Source organism: Mobula hypostoma, chromosome 2 (assembly GCF_963921235.1).
Source record: "Mobula hypostoma chromosome 2, sMobHyp1.1, whole genome shotgun sequence".
Taxonomy (NCBI): Eukaryota; Metazoa; Chordata; class Chondrichthyes; order Myliobatiformes; family Myliobatidae; genus Mobula; species Mobula hypostoma.
The window spans coordinates 79909544-79934743 of record NC_086098.1 but is presented as its reverse complement, the minus strand read 5'-3'; the positions used below and the strand labels follow the sequence as shown (position 1 = coordinate 79934743).

Sequence of the window (25200 nt, the reverse complement as noted above, 5' to 3'; positions counted from 1 at the left end):
CCTTACCCCCAATATGTGCACACTTGCTTATTAATTTATTTATTTGTTGAGACTCAACCTGGAATAGGCTCTTCTGGGCCTTCAAGCTGCACCACCCAGCAATCCCGCGATTTAATCGGAGCCTAATCACAGGACAATTTACAATGACCAATTAACCTACCAACCAATGCAAATATTCAATCAGCCAATCATGTGGAAGCAACTCAATACATAAAAGCATGCAGACATAGTCAAGGGGTTTGGTTTATGTGACTGCTGCTCAGTTGAAGAGGGAGGAGTGATGGTTGGTGGCACTGGCTGTGAATGGTGTGGGGATGTTGGGAAATAGTGTAGGTTCAGGTAGGGGGGAGGATCTGGAAAATGAACCGCAAATGGAGGGTTCAGGTGAGGGTGGGTTGGCGGGAGGAGGTTGGAAGGAAGTTGAATCCAGATCTCGAAAATGGAAAAAGAAACATAATATTGGAATGATTTCAAGTGATGAAGAGGAAGGGGTGGATATTTTGAAAAAAAAAGACTTCAAGATATTGTTTAAATCTGAACTGGAACAACGGTCCTCCGGCAATCCCATTAAATTAACTACAGAGCTAAAAGTGGCCAAAGGGAGCATAGATTGTGCTTGTACTTTAAGAGGAGGGAAAGTGTTAATTGTGTGTCAGGATAAAAAACAGTGTGAGAAGGCATTACAATTGAAGACTACATGGCAAAAAGATAGTACCTATTTTACTTAATGAAATTAGAGTTGTTAAGGGTATTATGTCAGGTGCTCCAGTGGAGATTTCGATAGAAGAGGTTAAATCTCATTTATTGGGATGCAAGTTTAAGGAGATAAAGAGATTGCAAGTAGTCAGAAATGGGGAAATGATGGATAGTTTATCTATATTGATATGTTTTGATGGAGTGAAGCTCTCTGATAAAGTTAGCATGGGGTATGTTAGTTATAATATTCGAGCTAATAATCCACCCACGCTTAGATGTTACAAATGTCAGAGGCTTAGGAATGTTGCGGCAGTATGTCATGGGGAAACTAAGATGTAGTAAGTGTGGTGGGGAACATAAATATGATGGTTGTGAAGGCATAAAGTTTAATTGTTGTAATTGCAGAGGAGAACATAGTGCAGCTTATAGAGTATGTGAAGTGCTTAAGAAGGCAGCTGAAGTTCAAAGTTTAAAGTACAGTTAGGTGTGTCTTATGCAGAGGCTGTGCAAAATGTTAAACCAAACATTGATAAAGTATTCCCAGTCAGAGAACAGACTGTGAAGTTAGAGGCTAATTGTCAGCATCATACTTCTCTTACTAAAGATACTTCACGAGGTAATATTGTTTAAATGAAGTTTGTGATGTTCATAATGGATGTAGTGAATTGTACTGCTCACTGAGAAAATTAAAATTACTGTGAGAACTGCTGAAAAGAATCTGGGTGTAACAGGTTGTTATGTGGGAAGCTGTAAGTGAGTTCCAGTGGGTGGGGTATCTGTAATTCAGTCTCCTTGTGAAGGTACATAATGGGCATAAGAATATCGCAGTGAAATGCAAGAAGCCTGATTTCTAATAATCAATACTTTAAGAAGTTGTTTTCCGATTTATCAAATCCACCTGATGTTGTATGTATTCAGGAAACCTGGTTGTTACCACATTTAAGTTTTTTTGCAGGATTATATTGTAATTAGGTTGGATAGATTAGTTGGTAGAGTGGGTGGTGTTGCAAGTTTTATAAGGAAGGGGATAGGACATAAGGTTGTGGATGTAAATGAAGTATAAGAGACACTTGTAGTACAGGTATTTGATTCAACGGACAGGGGTATTAAAGTGGTAATTTTTTTCAAATCCTTGTGGAAAGCTCTCGATTGATTTGCTGGAAAGCATATGTAGCTCTAGCTCACTAAGAACATAAAACATGGAATAGTACAGCACAGTACAGGCCCTTTGGCCCACAGTGTTGTGCCATCCCTTAAACCCTGCCTCCCATATAACCCCCCTCCTTAAATTCCTCCATGTACCTGTCTAGTAGTCTCTTAAATTTCACTAGTGTATCTGCCTCCACCACTGACTCAACCAGTGCATTCCATGCACCAACCAGTCTCTGAGTGAAAAACCTTCCTCTAATATCCCCCTTGAACTTCCCACCCCTTACCTTAAAGCTATGTCCTCTTGTATTGAGCAGTGGTGCCCTGGAGAAAAGGCGCTGTCTGTCCACTCTATCTATTCCTCTTAATATCTTGCGAGGGCTACTGAGGTGACTTTAAACTAGAATGGTTGGGGGGTGGGAATCAAATTAAAGAGACTAGGAAAGAGGAAGTTAGTTCACAACAGGGGGATGGGAACAAGTGCAGAGAGACAGAGGGGTGTAAAATGAGGGTAGAAGCAAAAAGTAGTAAGGTGAAAAGTAAAAGTGGCAGGCCAGCAAATCCAGGGCAAAAATCAAAAAGGGCCACTTTTCACCATAATTGTAAAAGGGCCAAGAGTGTTGTAAAAGCGAGCTTGAAGGCTTTGTGTGGCAATGCAAGGAGCATTCATAACAAGGTGGATGAATTGAATGTGCAGATAGTTATTAATGAACAAGATATAGATGGGATCACAGAGACAGGGCTCCAGGGTGACCAGGGATGGGAGCTCAACATTCAGGGATATTCAATATTCAGGAGGGATAGACATGAAAGAAAAGGAGGTGGGGTAGCATTGCTGGTTAGAGAGGAGATTAACGCAATAGAAAGGAAGGACATTAGCCGGGAGGATGTGGAATTGATATGGGTAGAGCTGCATAACACTAAGGGGCAGAAAACGCTGGTGGGAGTTGTGTACAGGCCACCTAACAGTAGTAGTGAGGTTGGGGATGGTATTAAACAGGAAATTAGAAATGTGTGCAATAAAGGAACAGCAGTTATAATGGCTGTCTTCAATCTACTTATAGATTGGGTGAACCAAATTGGTAAGGGTGCTGAGGAAGAGGATTTTTGGAATGTATGCGGAATGGTTTTTTGAACCAACATGTCGAGGAACCAACTAGAGAGCAGGCTATTCTAGACTGGGTATTGAGCAATGAGGAAGGGTTAATTAGCAATCTTGTCGTGAGAGGCTCCTTGGGTAAGAGTGACCATAATATGGTGGAATTCTTTATTAAGATGGAGAGTGACATAGTTAATTCATAAACAAAGGTTCTGAACTTAAAGAAGGGTAACTTTGAAGGTATGAGACGTGAATTAGCTAAGATAGACTGGCAAATGACACTTAAAAGGTTGACGGTGGATATGCAATGGCAAGCATTTAAAGATCGCATGGATGAACTACAACAATAGTTCATCCCAGTTTGGCAAAAGAATAAATCAAGGAAGGTAGTTCACCCGTGGCTGACAAGGGAAATTAGGGATAGTATCAATTCCAGAGAAGAAGCATACAAATTATCCAGAAAAAGTGGCTCACCTGAGGACTGGGAGTCCAGCAGAGGAGGACAAAGGGCTTAACTAGGAAAGGGGAAAAAGATTATGAGAGAAAACTGGCAGGGAACATAAAAACGAACTGTAAAAGCTTATATAGATATGTGAAAAGAAAAAGATTGGTTAAGACAAATGTAGGTCCCCTACAGACAGAAACAGTTGAATTAATTATGGGGAGAAAGGACATGGCAGACCAATTGAATAACTACTTTGGTTCTGTCTTCACTAAGGAGGACATAAATAATCTTCCAGAAATAGTAGGGGACAGAGGGTCCAGTGAGATGGAGGAACTGAGTGAAATACATGTTAGTAGGGAAGTGGTGTTAGGTAAATTGAAGGGATTAAAGGCAGATAAATCCCCAGGGCCAGATGGTCTGCATCCCAGAGTGCTTAAGGAAGTAGCCCAAGAAATAGTGGATGCATTAGTGATAATTTTTCAAAACGCTTTAGATTCTGGACTAGTTCCTGAGGACTGGAGGCTGGCTAATGTAACCCCACTTTTTAAAAAAGGAGGAAGAGAGAAACCGGGGAATTATAGACCGGTTAGCCTGACATCGGTGGTGGGGAAAATGCTAGAGTCAGTTATCAAAGATGTGATAACAGCACATTTGGAAAGCAGTGAAATCATCGGACAAAGTCAGCTTTGTGAAATTGTGAAAGGAAAATCATGTCTGACGAATCTCATAGAATTTTTTGAGGATGTAACTAGTAGAGTGGATAGGGGAGAACCAGTGGATGTGGTATATCTGGATTTTCAAAAGGCTTTTGACAAGGTCCCACACAGGAGATTAGTGTGCAAACTTAAAGCACACGGTATTGGGGGTAAGGTATTGATCTGGATAGAGAATTGGTTGGCAGACAGAAAGCAAAGAGTGGGAATAAACGGGACCTTTTCAGAATAGCAGGCAGTGACTAGTGGGGTACCGCAAGGCTCAGTGCTGGGACCCCAGTTGTTTACAATATATATTAATGACTTAGATGAGGGAATTAAGTGCAGCATCTCCAAGTTTGCAGATGACACGAAGCTGGGCGGCAGTGTTAGCTGTGAGGAGGATGCTAAGAGGATGCAGGGTGACTTGGATAGGTTAGTTGAGCGGGCAAGTTTATGGCAGATGCAATTTAATATTTATAAATGTGAGGTTATCCATTTTGGTGGCAAGAACAGGAAAACAGAATATTATCTGAATGGTGGCCGATTAGGAAAAGGGGAGGTGCAATGAGACCTGGGTGTCATTATACACCAGTCATTGAAAGTGGGCATGCAGGTACAGCAGGCGGTGAAAAAGGCAAATGGTATGCTGGCATTCATAGCAAGAGGATTCAAGTACAGGAGCAGGGAGGTACTACTGCAGTTGTACAAGGCCTTGGTGAGACCACACCTGGAGTATTTGGTCCCCTAATCTGAGGAAAGACATCCTTGCCATAGAGGAAGTACAAAGAAGATTCACCAGATTGATTCCTGGGATGGCAGGACTTTGACATGATGAAAGACTGGATCGACTAGGCTTATACTCGTTGGAATTTAGAAGATTGAGGGGGGATCTTATTGAAACATATAAAATCCTAAAGGGATTGGACAGACTAGATGCAGGAAGATTGTTCCCGATGATGGGGAAGTCCAGAATGAGGGGTCACAGTTTGAGGATAAAGGGGAAGCCTTTTAGGACCGAGATTAGGAAAAACTTCTTCACACAGAGAGTGGTGAATCTGTGGAATTCTCTGCCACAGGAAACAGTTGAGGCCAGTTCATTGGCTATATTTAAGAGGGTGTTAGATATGGCCCTTGTGGCTAAAGGGATCAGGGGGTATCGGGGGAAGGCTGGTACAGGGTTCTGAGTTGGATGATCAGCCATGATCATACTGAATGGCAGTGCAGGCTCGAAGGGCCGAATGGCCTACTCCTGTACCTATTTTCTATGTTTCTGTGTTTCTATACCTCTATCATCCTCCTCTCTAAACTAGGCAGCATCCTGGTAAATCTCCCCTGTACCCTTTCCAATGCTTCCACATCCTTCCTATAGTGAGGCGACCAGAACTGGACACAGTACTCCAAGTGTGGTCTAACCAGAGTTTTATAGAGCTGCATCATTACATCGTGACTCTTAAACTCTATCCCTCGACTTACGAAGGCTAACACCCCATAAGCTTTCTTAACTACCCTATCTACCTGTGAGGCAACTTTCAGGGATCTGTGGACATGTACCCCCAGATCCCCCTGCTCCTCCACACTACCAAGCATCCTAAGGGTTGTATGGTGTGGGGATTTTAATGCATATAGTTCACTGTGGGGTTGTTTATTTGCAGAATGATGGTAATGGTTTGATTGTAGAAGAATTTTTAGATATTTCACATCTTGTATATCTTAATGATGGGAGAGGCATAAGATTTAATGTTCATAATGCTTCTGGCTTATGGATTGGCTTCATCTTCAAATTTAAAATGTTTGGATGTGATACAAGCACAGGCTTTAATACTGTGTTGTGATGCAGTAAGACCATCTCCTGTTTCAACTTTACTGATTGAAATGGGACAATTACCATTACAGTTCTGGAGGATGAAGTTGTTGTTAACATACTGGGTTAACTTGAGGGGGCAGAGACCTAATCACCCTGTTAAAAGTGTGTTGGAAGACTGTTGGGAACATCATAAGAAGAGTGTTTTTAGGTTTGGGTGACTGGTTTCTCATCACACTATGAATGTGGGTTTGCTGGTTTAAGTAATTTGTTCCATGGTAGCTTTTTCGACAACCCCACCATGGTTTTTCCAGCGGCTTTAGCTGATGCATGATTTAATGAAGTCCAAAGATCCTGATATGCCCGAGAGTCTGTTGTTCATCAGTATGTTAAGAAGAATTATTATGATATGTTTACATGTTTACTGATGGATTAAAAGATAATTCAACAGGAAATGCAGGTGTGGCTGTTTTGTGCCTGAGTTACAGGTAACAATAAAGAAACGTCTTACTAACTATTTATCAGTGTATACTGCAGAACTGATTGCCATCATTTTGGGCTCACAGTGGTTGGAGCAAATCTGTCCTTGCAAAGTTATTATTTGTTCAGATTCTTTTTCGGTTTTGACTAGTCTTAAAACAGGTCAATCTAGCAATAGGCTTGATTTACTGCTGGAAGCCCTTCAAACTTTATTTCATATTCAAGGTACTGGTCCTCTTCTTATGGGTTCCTGCACATAGAGGTGTTGAGGGGAATGAGTGGGTCGATTGCTTGGCCAAAAAAAGCTGTTAAGTGGATATAGACCTTCCACTTAACAAATCAGAAGCTAAGGGGTTGATACAGCTAAGAATTGGTGGATAATTACCAAGACCTGTGAATAATAGGCATAAGGGAAGACACCTTTACAGAATAAAACTGTTGGATTGATGGGAGAAGAGGGTAAGACAAGAAGGGAGGGAATTATATTGACTCAACTTAGAATTGGACATACTGTGCTTAATTATTCCTTGTATCTTGTTGGAAAACATCACTCTGGGGTGTGCAGGTGTTGTGATTGTGAAGAAGTTGAACATATTCTTTTACAATGCGAAGCACACAAGGTTGGAAGAAAGCAAATGCAGGCTGCACTACCAGCTTTAGGGGTTGACAGTTTTCATTGAAAAACTTTAGGTTATAAAAGTGACTTTAATTTAATTCATAATATTGTCTTTCATTATTTAAAATCTTAAGGGCTTTTTTAGTTTAAATTTAGTTTTCAGTTGATAAAAAACCAGTAGGGGTTTTATTTCCCAACTCTCCACACCATACTCCAGTTCAGTTGGTGGTGGTATTGCACCTTAAATTGAACTGCCAACCACCATTAAAAGTCAGAAGAGGAAGAAGATGTTCAGTTTTTGTTTAGACCAAATATCAGAATGAAAAAGAAATGAGATCTAAATGACTTTATCAGTGGAATGATTGTTTGTGGACAGGCAGGATGACTTGAGTATCTCAGAAACTGCTGAACTCCTGGGATTTTCACACAAGAGTCTCTAGCATTTAGAGAGAATGGTGCAAAAACAAAAAGACATCGGTGAGAAGTAGTTCTGTGGGCATAAATGCCTTGTTAATGAGAGAGGTCAGAGGAGAATGGCCAGACTGGTTCAAGCTGACAGGAAGGTGACAGTAACTCAAGTAACCACACGTTCCAACAGTGGAGTACAGAAGAACATCTCTAAAGTCCGAATACACAACTTGCTGAACCTTGAAGTGGATGTGCTACAGCAGCAGAGAACAATGAGCATGCCCTCAGTGGTGATTTTATTAGGTACAGGAGGTATCTAATAAAGTGGCCACTGAGTGTATGTACTGTATATGATTGAATTTTATTGGTTTGCTTGCATATAATGTCTGCCGGCCTGAGTCCATGCCCACTGGAGGCTTGAGGACTGTCCTGGTGTTAAAGGACTGTGTATGCGAATAAGTGGGAGGGAGGAACGGGGCTTGCTTTTGCTGTTTGGTATGCAGCCTGCAGTTTGAGGAGATTTAGTATGTCACTAAATACTCTTACAGGTTCCTACAGATATATTGTGGAGAGCATTCTGACTGGTTGCATCACAGCCTGCTGTGGAGGGTCCAATGCACAGGATCACAATAAGCCACAGAGGATTGTAGACTCAGCCATGTCCATCATGGGCACAACCTTCTCCACCATCTGGGACATCAGTGAGACACCGTCTTTAACGATTCTCACCATCTATAACATGCCCTCTTCTCATTACTACCACCGAGGAGAAAGTACAGGAGTCTGAAGACAGTCACTCAGCATTTTAAAACTGCTTTTTCCCCTCTGCCATCAGATTTCTGAAAAGCATTTGAACTTAATGTTATTCTTTTTGTTTGCACTCTATGTTGATTTTTGTTATTTATAGTAATTTTATGCCTTTACTCCTCATTGCTCTGCTTATTCCCTCTGCTTCAAGAGTCTGATGGTGATGGGGTATAACTTTTCCTGAACCTGGTGGTCTCTTGTACCCTCTTCCTGATGGCACCAACAAGAAGAGAGCGTAGCCTGGATGGTGGGGGTCTTTATGATGGATGCTGTTGCCTGCGACAGCAGTCTGTGTAGATGTGCTCCATGGTGGGAAGAGCTTTACCTGTGATGGACTGGAATAAATCAGATTCTGATGCTAAAGCTTTTGAACACTTTTCATATGTAATTTGAATTTATGTAGAAAAGTTCTTTCGTTTGATTTATTTAATTTTAATTTATTGTATTGCATTTAAATTAGGTGATGCAATTACTGAGAAATTCAACTATTGTCAGTCGCACTGAACACGTTATGTAATTAAGAGTCATAGAGTGACCTAGGACGAAACAGCTCCTTCAGTCCATTATTTCCATGATGCCACCAAGAATCAATATATACTGATTTCATTTGCCAGCACTTGCTCATAAGCTTTATGCCCTGATGATACAAGTATTCATCAAGGTACCTTTCAAATGCTGTGAGAGTATCCTCCTACACCATCTGCTCAAGCAGTGTACCCCAAATTGCAACAACCCTCTGTCTGAAAAGCAATCCTCACATTCCATCTAACCCTCTTACTCCTCACCTTCAATCCATTCCTTCTGTTTTAAGGCATCATTCTTACACAGAGCATAGACCATTAGAGTCACAATACTTGCCCTTCAGTCCATAATGCTATGGCGACCTTTTAACTTACTCTAAGATCAATCTTGCCCTTCCTTCAAAATAACCCTTCACTTTTTCTTTCATCCACGTGCCTATCTAATAGTCTCTTAAATGTCCCTAATGTATCTGTCTCTACTAACACGACGGGCAGCACATTCCATGCACCCACCACCCTGTGTCAAGCACCTCTCTCTGACAACCTCCTGTACTTCCTGCCAAACACCTTAAAATTATGCTCCCTCAAATAAGCCGCTACCAGAAAAAGTCTCCAGCTGTCCATTCGATCGATGCACCTTATCATCTTGTACACCTCTATCAAGTCGTCTCTCTTCCTCCATACTCCAAAAACAATAGCCCTGCCTTGCTCAGCCTTTCCTCATAAGACATGCTCTCTACTCCAGGCAGCATCCCAATAAATCTCCTCTGCGTCTGCTCTAAAGCTTCCACATCCTTCCTATAATGAAGCAACCAGAACGGAACACAATATTTCAAATGCTGTCTAAGTTTTATAGAGGAAGAGTAAAGGGGAAAAGTTTCTCAGTATTCTCCCTACTGATGCCCATCTTGATTTTGAACACCTCTGTCAGGTCACCCACCCCACCCCCCGCCTCTTCTGCTCTAAGGAAAACCAGTCGAATCTGTCCAGACACTTTGTTAACGAAGTGATCTATCTATCAATCTACTGATAAGGCTCTTCTGCAGCCTCTCCAGTGCAATCACATACTTCCTACATTGTGTCTATGCATTGTATTCTCCAAAATTCATTCCACTGTGGAATTTCCGGGGCGAAGTAAAAAGAATGACAGAAACTATACAGTCTCTTTATAACACTTTTGTATAGGATAACTTTCATAGTAATTGTATGGTAGTGTAGCGATTCGTGTAACATTATTACAGCGCCACAACCTGTGTTCAACTCTGCCACTGTACATAAGCAGTTTTGTGCATTCATCCTGTGACCACGTAGGTTTCCTCCGGGTCTCCGGTTTCCTCCACATTCTTCCAATATACATATTAGGGTTAACAAGCTGTGGACATGCTATAGAGGGCTGTGGAAAGGAAGATTAGATTATTCTTGGAGTAGGTTAAAGGGTTGGCACAATATTGTGGGATGAAGGGCCTGTGCAGTGTATTATTGTTTTCTTCTCTTTCCCATTCTCACTCTTCTTTTACACATTGGTTTTTGTCAGTCTTTGTTTATATATAGTTTTCCATAAATTCTGTTGTATTATTTTCCTGTAAATGCCCACAAGAAAATGAATCTCATGGTAACAGATGGTGACATTAATATACTTTGAAAATAAATTTATTTTGACTTGACTTCCTCTATGTTCTATCTCAGTGGCAACTTTATTAGATTCTCTTGTTCCTAATAGTGGACACTGATTGTACATATGTTCACAGCCTTCCTCTGCTGTAGCCCATCCACTTCAAGGTTCAACATGTTGTGCATTCAGAGATGCTCTCCTGCAACTCACTGTTGTAACATATGATTATTTGTGTTACTGTTGCCTTCCTATCAGCTTGAACCAGTCTGACTATTTTCCTCTAACTTCTCTCATTAACAAAGCATTTTTTTCCCTCACCGAACTGCTGCTCACAGGATTTTCTTTTGTTTTATTTTTGCACTATCATGAAAAGCCCAGGAGATCAGCAGTTTCTGAGATACTCAAACCATCCCATCTAGCACCAAAAATCACTTCATGGTCAAAGTCACTTAAATTACATTTCTTTCCCATTGTAATGTTTAGGCTGAACAACTGAACTTCTTGACCATGTCCACATGTTTTCATGCATTGAGTTGCTGCCACATGATTGACCGATTAGATTTTGCATTAATGAGTAGGTGAGCAGGTGCACCTAATAAAGTGGCCACTGAGGGTACATTTTATGTTCTATGTTGGTGCCGGAAACATGGTGACATCTGCAACTGCATCAAGCACATCCTTGGACTGTGTTGGCCATTGACACAAATGACACATTTCACTGTATGTTTCAATATACTGCACATGTGATAGATGAAGCTAATCTAATCAGCCCATGTTTTAAGGATCTACATTGATAAAGCAGTAACACAAAGGCATAAAAAAATTCAAAACTCTTAACCCCATTTTCAAATGTTGTGAGTAATATTCGGCTTTATTTTCTTCAAAAGCATTAAAAATTCATACAGAAAATAAGATGTAACATTTATTGAAAATTATCTGCAGATACCTATACTGGAAATAGGTTGAGAGTCACAGTTTCTAGCTTAGCCTCAGGTCAGACAGCACAACATCAAAAGCAAATACACGGTGGAACATGTGACACAAATATATTGGATGGCCAAATAATTTCCCATTTACTGTACCTGATCTCCCCCGGAAATCAGCAGATGTAGAAAGTGACAACAATCAGCACTAATCTCTTGATACTGATCCTGGGAATGAAAGGGTAAATGTATGACGAGTGTTTGATAGCTCTGGCCCTGTACTCACTGGAGTATGGAGGAGATGATGCTTCCAATAGAGGGAGAGTCTGGGACCAGAGGACACATACTCAGAATACAATGCTGTCCCTTTAGGACAGAGATGAGGAGATATTTCTTCAGCCAGAGGGTAGTTCATTGTCACAGACATTTGTGGAGACTAAGTCATTGAGTATACTTAAATTGAAATTTGATAGGTTCTTGATTAATAAATTCAAAGGTGATGGGGAGAAGTCAGGAGAATGGGGTTGAAATGGATAATAAATCAGTCATGATTGAATGTCTGAGCAGACTGGATTCTGCTTCTATGTCTTATGTTTTTATGGGCTTCATATGGAAAATGTGCAACTGATTACTTTTGACCAACAGCACTGAATGTTTACATTCTAAATGCCATCAGAGAGCTAATTTAAAAGGTTTTAGATTTACAAAATAAACATTGTTATCATCACCTGATTTTTGTGGCTGAAATGATGGTATTTCATAAACTATTAGAATGCTTTAATACATATTTACAAAAAGCCCTTTTAGATGTCATTCGGCTGAAACTTGGTAGTGGAAAATGAGTTGCAGCAAGTTATCGGTCTGCTCCTGAGGGAGGAGAAAAAATTTGTGGTTAGTCACTGATAGCAAAACCAGCAATTCATTAAAGATCTCTCAAGGCTATCAGCATGATGCTTATTCAACTCCATAGATACACCCCAACCTGCTGATTTCCTCCAGCATTTTTGTGTGTGTTACTCTGGATTTCCAGTATCTGCAGAATTTTTCATGTTTATGAAGAAAGCCAACCCACCAGCCTCTCCTCTCAGCACTATAATTGTCTTACACTGTGTCTTAGTTCCACATACTGTACATTCTTCCACAGCTGCTTTTCTTGCTGATGTACAGTGTCTTGAAGATTGAGATATGATGTACTGACATTGCAGAAGGTTCATATTAATGATCCCAGGAATGAAGGGGTTGATGTATAAAGAGCATTTGATGGCTCTGGGCCAGTACTTTCTGGATTATAAGAGAATGTGGGGGAATGTCATTGACCTTCCCCATCTCATGAGGAGGGAAATACTGGCTTTGGAGGTGGTGCAGAGGTGGTTCACCAGGTTGATTCCAGAGATGAGGGGGTTAGACTATAAGAGATTGAGTTGCCTGGGACTATACTCGCTAGAATTCAGCAGAATGAGAGGAGAATTTATAGAAACATATAGAATTACGAAAGAGCTAGTTAAGATAGAGGTATGAAAGTTGTTTCCACTGGTACGTGAGACTAGTAATAGGGGAGATAGCCTCAAGATTCGGAGGAGTAGATTTAGGATGGAGATGAGGAGGAACTGCTTTTCCCAGAGGATGGTGAATCTGTGGAATTCTCTGCCCAATGAAGCAGTGGAGGCCACCTCAGTAAATATATTTAAGACAAGGTTGGACAGACGTTTGCATAGTTGGGGAACTATGGGCTATGGGTAAAAGGCAGGTATATGGAGATGAGTCCACGGCCAGATTAGCCATGATCTTATTGAATGGCAGAGCAGGCTTGACGGGCCATATGGCCTACACCTGCTCTTATTATTTTGTGTTCTTATAAACCTATTGAATATTGAAAGGCCTAGATAGAGTTGGTGTGGGGAGATTATTTCCTATAGAGGGGGAGTCTAGGACCAGAGGGCACAGACTCTGAATAGAAGGATATCCCTTTAGAACAGATATGATGAGGAATTTCTTTAGCCGGAGGGTGTCGAATCTGTGGAATTTGTTACCAGAGATGACTGTGGAAGCTCGAGCATACTTAAAGTGGATACAATAGGTTCTTGATATGTAAAGGCGTCAAAGGCACTGTTCCCTCTAAACTGCATGGGTTCTCAGCCGCACAGCAAAAGGAATGTTCCTGCACACATAGCCTTTTTTTTGCCACGCAGATGGCATTGTTCACAGTAGAAATAAGTTTACAAAATGTAAAAGATTTTCTTTGTTGTACTGTATTTCATTATAACCTCCAATGAATAAATCAAAACTACGTGATTTTTCAATTTACATCCTAAATATTCATAGTATGAATACTACAAAAAAAACATTTAAAGTGTGACCCAGTTTTCAGACTGTGTAGAAATTTCCTGCTCAGAGCAAGGTTAGTCCATGTAGCTGTGGGAAAAAAAAGTTAGAGGGACTGTTGGAAAGGTTATGGGGTGAAGGTTGGGGAAAAATGTTGAGAAGGAAAATAAATCAATCATGATCGAAGAATCTCCAGTGAATACAGGGCCAGCACCACGATGGCATAGTGGTTAGCAGGATTTTATTACAGATCAGGGCATCAGAGTTCAGAATTCAATTCCAGTATCCACTGTGAGAAAGTTTGTATGTTCTTCCTGTGTACACAGGGTTTCCTTCGGGTACTCTGGTTTTCTCCCACAGTGCAAAGACATACTAGGTAGTAGGTTCATTGGTCATTGTATATTGTCCTGTAATTAGGCTAAAGCTATGTCCACACTAGACCGGACAAATCTGTAACCAAAGCTTTTTGTCTTCGTTTTGACCCTCCGTCCACACTGAAACGGTATTTTCCTGCTCCGAAAACGGAGCTTTTCTAAAACACTCTCCAGAATGTTTAAACCTGAAAACGCCGGTTGGCCATTGTAGTGTGTACGGGGTAACCGGCTAATTTTAAAAACGCTGTCATGACGTGCCGGAACAAATGGTGGCGGCAGTGCGGCATTTCATTGTTTTCTTGAACGCAACCTCCAACACCACAACAACAATATCTGACAATAGATGTGTAACATCCTAATGTAATGTTGTATGGAAATACAAGATAACACTGATGCAGACATGTTTAATACATTTAACAAGGTGCTTTATTAACTTATTGCTTGTGCAAACATTCAAAAGATGTAATGGTCACTTTTGCCCAGTAACTCGTTTTATTGCACATGTTAAATCACATGTTAAATACAGCATAATAATACACAAAGACATGGCAAAAGTAGAGTCAAACAAATGAGGTAACAGCAATTTTCACTTTTGCCCAGTAACAAGCCTTATTGCATTTGGTTGTAGCTGTCGTCCCTTTCATCGATGAAGAGACTGGTTGTAGGAAATGTTTCTGGACAAATGCACACCAAGTCTTCTGTTTGGCAATTTTCTTTTAAGTTTTTCTAGTTTGTAACTGGACAAATGCACACCAAGTATACCATTTCCTCTTCACTTTTTTTCTGTGTGTCCTGCGTATGCCCAGTAGGAGGAAATTTGCCCAAATACCCATTTTAATGTAGATGGAGGTATGTTCAAAAACTGCTGGTGTGGACGCCCTATCGTTTTTACACGAAACCAGCGTTTTCAAAATTATCTGCTCTAGTGTGGGCATAGCCTGAGTATGTAGGTTGCTGGGCAGTGTAGCTCGTTGGGCTGGAAAGGCCTGTTTCGTGCTGTATCTCTAAATAAATTAAATAAATAAACCATCGCGTGCTCCTTATTCAATAATCCTTTCATTCCCAGGATCTTTCTCATGAACCTCCTCTTGACCCTCCCCAATGCCAGTACTTCCTTTCTTAGATAAACTGCTCAGTTTGGAGTTGAAAGATATGGAGAGCGGAAGGTTAATTAGCAGCTGTATATTGTCCCTGGTGTAAATTGGTGGCAGAAGAACCTGGGGGGGGGGGGGATGGATGTGGAGACTGTTGTGGTTATTAGGGATGCAAGTGGAAAACAGGATTAGTTTTGTTTACTGAAGGCCCGTTTCAGTACGGTATGACGATGTAAAAAGGATAGATCTGTAACAGCCTGTAAATGGAAAGACACATTCCTACATTCCATTCACACATTCAGACAATAGGGCAGGCATCCAGTAAACCTGACCTATGTCGGCCTTCTCACTTACATTTACGCATTGTTATTTCACTAGTAATAATTGCAGAGCTTCCAGCAGGAGAACAGAATTTCAAATTAAAACCATTGACATACACTGGCTGAAAATGACAAAACTGTTCTTCAAGGATCTTTCAACAAACTGGGTTTGAAATCTCTTGCAGAGGGTGGGGATGAGCGAGTGGTCTTGCGTAAGAAGAAGGAATTTTTCCACCATAAAAGAAAATTAATTAGATTAGATTAGGTTATGAGAACACTCAGTCCTTTTTTTATTGTCATTTAGAAATGCATACATGCATTAAGAAATGATACAATGTTTCTCCGGAGTGATGTCACAGAAAATTAATTACGGATGCATCACGGCTTGGCACAGCAACTGCTCCCTCGTAACCTCAAGAAACTGCAGACAATTGTGGACACGGCTCAGCAATCACGGAAACAGCCTCTCCTCCATGAACTCCGTCCACACTAGAAAATTTACAGATGCTGGAAATCCAATGCAACACACACAAAACAGTGATGAAGGGTCTCAATCCGAAATGTGGACTGTTTGCTCTTTTCCATAGAGGGTGCCCGGCCAGCTGAGTTCCTCCATCATTTTGTGTGCATTGCTGCATCTACATTTCTTATCTCCTCAGTAAATCAAAGACCCCACGCACCTTGGACCTTCCCCCTTCCCCCACTCTCCCATCAGGTAGAAGGTACAAAAGCCTGAAAGCACATACCAGTAGGCTCAAGGACAATTTCTATCCATATTATAATAATATTGAACGATTTCCTAGTTTGTTAAAATGGACTCCTTTCCTTACAATCCACCTTGTTATGATCTTGCACCGTATTTTTTACCTGCACTGCATTTTCTCTGGAACTGTAACACTTTTTCTTCGGCAGTTGAATGGGGCACGACTGTGCAAGTGCATGTAAGTTGGACCATGAGGCAGCAGGAGTATTTAAAAGAGAGCAGTTTGTGGAAGTCGGTCATTTCCTTTGGCAGTTGAACAGGACACGACTGCGCAAGTGAGTGTAAGTCAGACCGTGAGGCAGCAGGAGTATTTAAAAGAGAGCAGATTAACAGAGCAGGCGACGTTGTAGTGGGCGACGGAGTAGAGGGAGACAGAGTAGGAAGGCTTTGGCTCCTGAGGCTTTGGTGAGCAGAGGCTGAGGAAGAGCTTCACGCCAAGTGAGGTAAGGCCAGGTAAGTTCCTTTAATAAATCTAAGTACCTTAAGAGTAGGTGATGGAGGCAGCAGTTAGGGCTGTTGAGTGCTCCATTTGCAGGATGTGGGAAGTCAGGGCGAGCACAATCGTCCCTGATAACTACACCTGTGAAAGGTGCATCCAGCTGCAGCTCCTGACAAACCGAGTTAGGGAACTGGAGCTGGAGATGAACTTCGGATCATTCGGGAGGCAGAGGCAGAAATAGGGGGGAGTTACAGGGAGATAGTCACCCCTAAGAGTCAGGAGACAGGTAGCTGGGTGACTGTCAGGAGAGGGAAGGGGAATGGACAGAATGAGCAGAGCACCCCTGTGGCCGTTCCCACCAATAATAAGTACATCATTTTGGATACTGTTGATGGGGACAACCTACCAGGGACAAGTTGTAGTGGTTGCATCTCTGGCACCGAGATGGGACCCTCAACTCAGAAGGGAAGGAGGGAAAAGAAGAGAGCAGTAGTGATAGGGGATTCGATAGTTAGGGGGACAGGTAAGAGGTTCTGTGGAAGAGATCGAGAATCCCGAATGGTCTGTTGCCTCCCTGGTGCCAAGGTCCGTGATATCTGGGATCGAGTTCTCGGTATTCTCAAGAGGGGGTGGTGAGCAGCTGGATGTCGTGGTCCATGTAGGGACCAATGACGTGGGTAGGAAGAGTGAGGAGGTCCTGAAAGTTGAGTTTAGGGAGTTAGGCGCCAAGTTAAAGAACAGGACCTCCAGGATAGAAATCTCAGGATTGCTACCAGTGCCACATGCAGGCGGGTTTAGAAATAGTAAGAGAGCGCAGATAAACACGTGGCTGAAGACATGGTGCAGGAGGGAGGGCTTCAGACTTATAGATAATTGGGCAGTTTTCCAGGGAATGTGGGACCTGTTCTGGCAGGATGGTCTACATCTGAACTGGAGGGGGACAAATATTCTTGCAGGTAGGTTTGCTTGAGAGGCTCCGGTGGATTTAAACTAGATACGAGGGGGGAGGGGAACCAGCGTGTAAGAACAGATGTAGGGAAGAAGGAAAAAAAAGAAAATAGTAAAGTTGTTTGCACCGTTAGTGATAAACAGAGAGTAAGAGGTGGAAAATATCTAAAATGCATTTATTTTTATGCTAGGAGCATTGTAAGAAAGGTGGATGAGCTTAAAGCATGGATTGATACCTGGAAGTATGATGTGGTAGCTATTAGTGAAACATGGTTAGAGGACGGGTATGATTGGCAACTAAATATTCCTGGATTTAATTGCTTCAGGTGTGATAGAATGGGAGGGACAAGCGGGGGAGGTGTTGAATTGCTTGTCAGAGAAAATATTACAGCAGTGCTCTGTCAGAATAGATTAGAGGGCTCGTCTAGGGAGGCTATTTGGGTGGAATTGAGGAATGGGAAAGGTGTAGTAACTCTTATGGGGGTGTATTATAGACCACCAAATGGGGAGCGAGAATTGGAGGAGCAAATTTGTAAGGAGATTGCAGATATTTGTAGTAAGCACAAGGTTGTGATTGTGGGAGATTTTAATTTTGCACACATAGACTGGGAAGCCCATACTGTAAAAGGATTGGATGGTTTGGAGTTTGTAAAATGTGTGCAGGATAGTTTTTTGCAGCAAAACATAAAGGTACTAACTAGAGAAGGGGCAGTGTTGAATCTCCTGTTAGGGAATGAGATAGGCCAGGTGACACACATAAAAATTGCTGGTGAACGCAGCAGGCCAGGCAGCATCTCTAAGAAGAGGTACAGTTGACATTTTGACTGTACCTCTTCCTAGAGATGCTGCCTGGCCTGCTGCGTTGACCAGCAACTTTTATGTGTGCTGCTTGAAATTCCAGCATCTGCAGATTTCCTCGTGTTTAGGTCAGGTGACGGAGGTTTGTGTTGGGGAGCACTTTGGTCCAGTGATCACAATGCTATTAGTTTCGATATAATTATGGAAAAGGGTAGGTCTGGACCCAGGATTGAGATTTTTGATTGGAGAAAGGCTAACTTTGAGGAGATGTGAAAGGATTTAGAAGCAGTGGATTGGGACAATTTGTTTTATGGGAAGGATGTACTAGAGAAATGGAGGTCATTTAAAGGTGAAATTTTGAGGGTACAGAATCTTTGTTCCTGTAAGGTTGAAAGGAAAGGTTAAAAGTTTGAGAGAGCCATGGTTTTCAAGGGATATTGGAAACTTGGTTCAGGAAAAGATATCTACAATAAATACAGGCAGCTTAGAGTAAATGAGGTGCTCGGGGAATATAAAGAATGTAAAAAGAATCTTAAGAAAGAAATTAGAAAAGCTAAAAGAAGATACAAGACTGCTTTGGCAAGTAAGGTGAAAATAAATCCAAAGGGTGTCTACAGTTATATTAATAGCAAAAGAATAGTGAGGGATAAAATTGGTCCCTTAGAGAATCAGAGTGCACGGCTATGTGCGGAGCCAAAAGAGTTGGGGGAGATTCTTAACAATTTCTTTTCTTTGGTATCCACTAAGGAGAAGGATATTGAATTGTGTAAGGTAAGGGAAACAGGTAGGGAAGTTATGGAAACTATGATGATTAAAGAAGAGGAAGTACTGGCGCCTTTAAGGAATATAAAAGTGAATAAGTCTCCAGGTCCTGATAGGATATTCCCTCGGACCTTGAGGGAAGTTAGTGTGGAAATAGCAGGGGCTCTGACAGAAATATTTCAAATGTTATTAGAAACGGGGATGGTGCTAAAGGATTGGTGTATTGCTTAAGTTGTTCCATTGTTTAAAAAGAGTTCTAAGAGTAAACCTAGCAATTATCTGCCTGAGAGTTTGACGTCAGTGGTGGCTAAATTGATGGAAAGTATTCTTTGAGATGTTATATATAATTATCTGAATAGACAGGGTCTGATTATGTACAATCAACATGGATTTATGCGTGGAAGGTCACGTTTGACAAATCTTATTGAATTTTTTGAAGAGGTTATTAGGAAAGTTGACGAGGGTAAAGCGGTGAATGTTGTCTATATGGACTTCAGTAAGGCCTTTGACAAGGTTCCACACGAAAGGTTAGTTAGGAGGGTTCATTCCTTAGGTATTAATATTGAAGTAGTAAAATGGATTCAGCAGTGGCTGGATGGGAGATGCCAGAGAGTGATGGTGGATAACTGTTTGTCAGATTGGAGGACAGTGTGTAGTGGTGTGCCTCAGGGATCTGTACTATGTCCAATGCTATTTGTCATATATATTAATGACCTGGATGATGGGGTGGTAAATTGGATTAGTAAGTATGCAGATGATACTAAGATAGGTGGAGTTGTGGATAATGAAGTAGGTTTTCGAAGCTTGCAGAGAGATTTAGGCCAGTTAGAAGAGTGGGCTGAAAGATGGCAGATGGAGTTTAATGCTGATAAATGTGAGGTGCTATGTTTTGGTAGGACTAATCAAAATAGGACATACATGGTAAATGGTAGGGCATTGAAGAATGCTGTAGAACAGGGGGATCTAGGAATAATAGTGCATAGTTCCTTGAAGGTGGAATCTCATGTGATTGGGGTGGTGAAAAAAGCTTTTGGTATGCTGGCCTTTGTAAATCAGAGCATTGAGTATAGGAGTTGGGATGTAATGTTGAAATTGTTCAAGGCATTGGTAAGGCCAAACTTGGAGTATTGTGTACAGTTTTGGTCACTGAATTATTGGAAAGATGTCAACAAAATTGAGAGAGTACAGAGAAGATTTACTAGAATGTTACCTGGGTTTCATCTTGTAAGTTACAGAGAAAGGTTGAGTAAGTTGGGTCTTTATTCTTTGGAGCGTAGAAGGTTGAGGGGGGACTTGATGTATTTAAAATTATGAGGGGGATAAATAGAGTTGACGTGGATAGCCTTTTTCCATTGGGAGTGGGGGAGATTCAAACAAGAGGACATGAGTTGAAAGTTAAAGGACAAAAGTTTAGGGGTAACTTGAGGGGGAATTTCTTTACTCAGAGAGTGGTAGGTGTATGGAACGAGCTTCCAGCAGAAGTGGTTGAGGCAGGTTCGATGTTGTCATTTAAAGTTAAATTAGATAGCTACATGGACAGGAAAGGAATGGAGAGTTATGAGCTGAGTACAGGTCGGTGGGACTTGGTGAGAGTAAGATTTCGGCACGGACTAGAAGGGCTGAGATGGCCTGTTTCCGTGCTGTAATGGTTATATGGTTACTTTATTCTTTACTGTTATTGATTTACCTTGTTCTAGCTCAATGCACCATGTAATGATTTAATCTGTATGAACAGTATGCAAGACAGGCTTTTCACTGTATCACAGCACATGTGACAATAATAAACTAATTCCAACTCCAATTTATTGATTATTATATTTAAACTTAAGCTAGTACACAAACAGAACTTACCCCACCATTGTAATCTAACTAATTATTTCATAGGCTGTTGTTCCAGTGATCCAGAAGAGAGCCTGAGTCAGACAGAGTACTGGCCATGACATTCTCCATACTACTCCATTGCCAGATGGGAGGAAACACCAAACTGGCATGTATGAGCCTATGCAAAGTGTGGGCAGCTAACATTCTCTTCCCTTCCTGGTAAGAATCATAGAGAGAAACACATGGAAACAGGCCCTTTGGCCCAACTGACCATGGTGCCCACCAAACTTGTCTCACTTACCTGCATCTGGCCCATATACTTCTGAGCCAGGGGTTCCCAAGCTGGGGTCCACAGACCCCTTGGTCAGTGGTAGGATCCACGATATAAAAATGTTTGGGAACCTCTGCTTTAAACCTTTCTGTGCATGTATTTATCCAAGTACCTTTTCACTCTTCTTGCCCCAATCCCTTTTTTGGCAGTCTCATCCATATAGGCACTACCCTGTATGTGAAGACATTGCTGTCAGCGGTCTTTAAAATCTTTCACCTCTCACTTTAAACCTGTACCCTCTAGTTTCCCTTTCCCTTGGAAAAATACATTGTGTATTCTCTTTATTTATATCCCTCTGTAAGGCCACCCCTCAGTCTCTTTCACTCAGAGGAAAATGTCATAGGTCAAATATTTAAGGGAAACATGAGGGGGAGCTTCTTCGCTCAGAGAGTAGTGAGAGTGTGGAATAAGTTGCCAGAGAAATTATGTTTGTGGGTTTGATTGCAACATTTAAGAGAAGTTTGGATAATTACATGGATGGGAGGCGTATGGAGGGCTGTAGTTCAGGTGCAGGTCGATGGGACAAGGCAGAATAACAGTCTGGCATGGACTAGGTGGGATGAAAATGCTGTGGTGCTCTATGACTTTCAGAATCTAAATCTTCTCTGCACTCTTTCCAGTTTAATGTTATCTTTCGCATAACACCAAAACTCTACATGATATTCTAAGTGCAATCTCACCAATGTCTTGTGCAATCTTAATGAAATGGACAGCAGTTTAGAAAAATTAGAATGATTTTTCTACTTGGAATTCGTAGGTCAAGTGTGTGCTGACATGGTGCTTCATTACTGAAGAAAAGTTGTGGTGCTAAAAATGTGTTGATGTGTTGCTAATGTCATCAGTGATGTGGCACTGATTGACATAACCTTACATCGACGGGGGGGGAGGGTACAATGTTTTCATGGGATAAGATGGTTACCTCCCATTACCATATACCCTCTACCATTTTGATGAACATGAGGAGACAGTGGGATATCTGGTTACAGATGATATTCCATTGAAGATACTGTAATTTGTTTACAGTAATGCTGCCAAGATCCATTTCCCTCTATCATGTGACTCACCTATAAGCAGTTAATTCATGGAAAATATCTGAGACTCAGGCCTAATGTATGTGATTCTGCAAGACCACTGGAGGCTGGAGGCCCAGAAGCAGCCTGTCCTGGGGTTGGAGGTGGTGGTGGGGGGGGGGGGGGCGATGTTTGTGTGTGTGTGTGTGTGTGTGTGTGTGTGTGTGTGTGTGTGTGTGGCAAAAGAGCTTGTATTGCTGTGTGGAGCATTGTAGACGTGCTATGTTGATGCTAGAATGTGTAGCTGTCCCCAGCGCAGCCCTAGATTGTGTTGGTTGTTAATGGATATGATGCATTTTACTCTATGTTTCGATGCACACATGATAAATAAATCAGAATCCAAATCCGAACCTAAAGCAGTCAGAATCAAGCACCACAAACACAACAGGCTCTGCAAATGCCGGAAATCCAGAGCAACACACACAAAATGCTGGAGGAACTCAGCAGGTCAGGCAGCATCAATGGAGAGGAGTAAACAGTCGCCAGTTTGGGCCAAGACCCTTCGTCAAGACTCAGGTATGTCTCCATATGCAGTTTAACTGCTTAAAACTATCTTCCTAATCTTCAAACATTGTGCATAGTTGCTTCTCTATCAGCAATTATCAATTTATCACAGCAGAGGTGAGAGGTGACTTAATAGAGGTGTACAAGATAATATGAGACATAGATCAAGTGGACAGCCAGAGACTTTTCCCCAGAGTGGAAATGGCTAATATGAGGGTCATATTTTCAAGGTGACTGGTGGAAAGTATAGTGGAGATGCCAGAGGTAACTTTTCTACACAGACGGTGCTGATGAATAAGATGAGTAAGTGATGAGCGTTTGGTACACGTTGCCAGTGGCGATGGTAGAGGCAGATACATTAGGGATATTTAAGAAACGCTTAGATAGATGCATGGATGATTGACAAACAGAGGTCTATGTAGGAGGTAAGAGTTAGATGATCTCAGAGTAGGTTAAAGGGTCAGCACAACATCTATGCCATAGGGCCTGTATTGTGCTGTACTGTTCTGTGTCCTATGTTCTATCTCTTTTACACATGTAAAAGTCTGCAACAATACCACAGAGTGGTATCTGGGTAAATTCTCTCATCTAACAGAGACACAAGAGACTGAAGATGCTGGAATCTGGAGCAAAAGATGAGCCACTGGAATAACAAAGCAAATCAGGCAGGATCTATTGAGGGAAGCACGCAGTAAATGTGTTAGGTCAAAATCCTTCATTCAGTGCTGCTAACCAGCAGGGCCAACAAACTTATCAAAAGTATATATTCAAGAAACAAAGCAGCACAAATGAATGTGACTAAAGGTACAAAGGCTGCAGAATCCTCAACAGTGCAAACTTCCTTGTGATGTGTTAGTGTGTAGAATAGTTGTTTATCAGTCTTTATTTATGCATAATTTTTCATAAATTCTGTTGTATTTATTTATTTTAAAGTCAATGCCGGCAAGAAAATAAATCCCAAGGTAGTAAATGGCAACATAGACATACTTCAATAGTAAATTCACCTTGACTCTCCTGGTTTCACCTATCACCTACCACCTTGTACTTCCTCCCCTCCCCCCACCTTCTTTTCCCATCCTGATGAAGGGTCTCAGCACAAAATCTCGACTGTACTCTTTTGTCTGGCCTGCTAAGTTCTCCAGCATTTTGTGTGTGTTGCTTGACTTTGACCTTGCTTGTTTATATGTTTACATAATCACTTCTCATTTTTTCTGCAGTAGGTGTCATGCCACTTGAATGCCACTTGCTATTTTATAGGTTAATTGCTATCACTGGAATCTGAGTATGAGCCAACCACAACTTCCTTCTCTTTTCTACTACTAGATATATCTTTACCCCTCCCCTCTACTTTCCACAGGGATCACTCCCTCTGCGATTCCCTTGTCCATTCATCCCACCCCACTAATCTTCCTTCTGGCAAGCAGCCCAAGTGTTACACCTGCCCATTCACCACCTCCCTCACCTCCATCAGGGCCCCTAACAGTCCTTCCAGGTGAGGCAACACTTCAACTGCAAACCTGCTGGGGTCGTCTGTTGAGTCTGGTGCTCCCAGTATGGCCGCCTCTACATTGGTGAAACCCATCGTAAATTGGGGGCCTTTGCTCCATCCACCAAAAGCAGAACTTCCCAAAGGCTAATCATTTAAATTCTAATCTCCATTTCCACTCCGACATGTCAGTCCATGGCTTCCTCTTGTGCCAAATTGAGGCCACCCTCAGGATGGAGGAGGACCACCTTATATTTCATCTGGGTAGCCTCCAACCTGATGATATGAATATCGATTTCTCCTGGTAATTTTTTCCCTTCCCCCCTTCCCTCTTCTTCTATTCCCAACTCTAGCTTTTTACCTCTTCTCACCTGCCTATCACTTTTCTCCGGGTCCCCTCCTCCTTCCACTACTCCTATAGTCTACTCTCCTCTCCTAGCAGACTCCTTTTTCTCCAGTCCTTTACTGCCCCCACCCACTCGGCTTCCCCATCGCCTGCCAGCATGTCCTCTATCCACTCCAGCCACCTTTTATTTTGGCATCTTCCCCCTTCCATTTCAGTCCTGATGAAGGGCCTTGGCCCAAAACATCAACTATCTATTCAATTCCAGAGATGCTGCCTGACCCGTTGAGTTCCTCCAACATTTTGTGTGTGTTGCTTTTTCCTCTTTGTCTTCCTTTCTTTCTTTGTTCTTTGTACTTGCAACACTCAGTAAAACAGGCATAACCACCAGGTTTTACACTTCACTCCTGGCTTCCTAAGAACCTCTGGATCAATATCACCAGATCCAACTCTCGCTCACAGAAAACATTTCCAAGACTCTGCCAATGTTCTGCAATATAGTAGATTGACTGCATATTTAGTCAACGGGAATGGTCTCTGTCACATAAATGTTCTGGTAACAGGAAATAGTGA

The 25200-nt window shown here is 41.7% G+C and overlaps 1 protein-coding gene across 11 annotated transcripts in view; it reads right to left on the bottom strand.

The window, feature by feature from the left end:
* Window positions 1-10720: 10720 nt before the first annotated feature.
* The window catches only part of mlip (muscular LMNA-interacting protein), a 218853-nt gene continuing 204373 nt past the window's right edge, over window positions 10721-25200 (bottom strand). For 10 of the 11 annotated variants that reach the window (XM_063039204.1, XM_063039222.1, XM_063039237.1 and 7 more), the window contains one exon: window positions 10721-12119. The gene's annotated coding sequence lies outside the window, so the exon portion shown is untranslated. Of the gene's footprint in view, window positions 12120-13855; window positions 15570-25200 lie in introns of those variants that run through there. The other variant, XM_063039197.1, reaches the window with a different exon arrangement.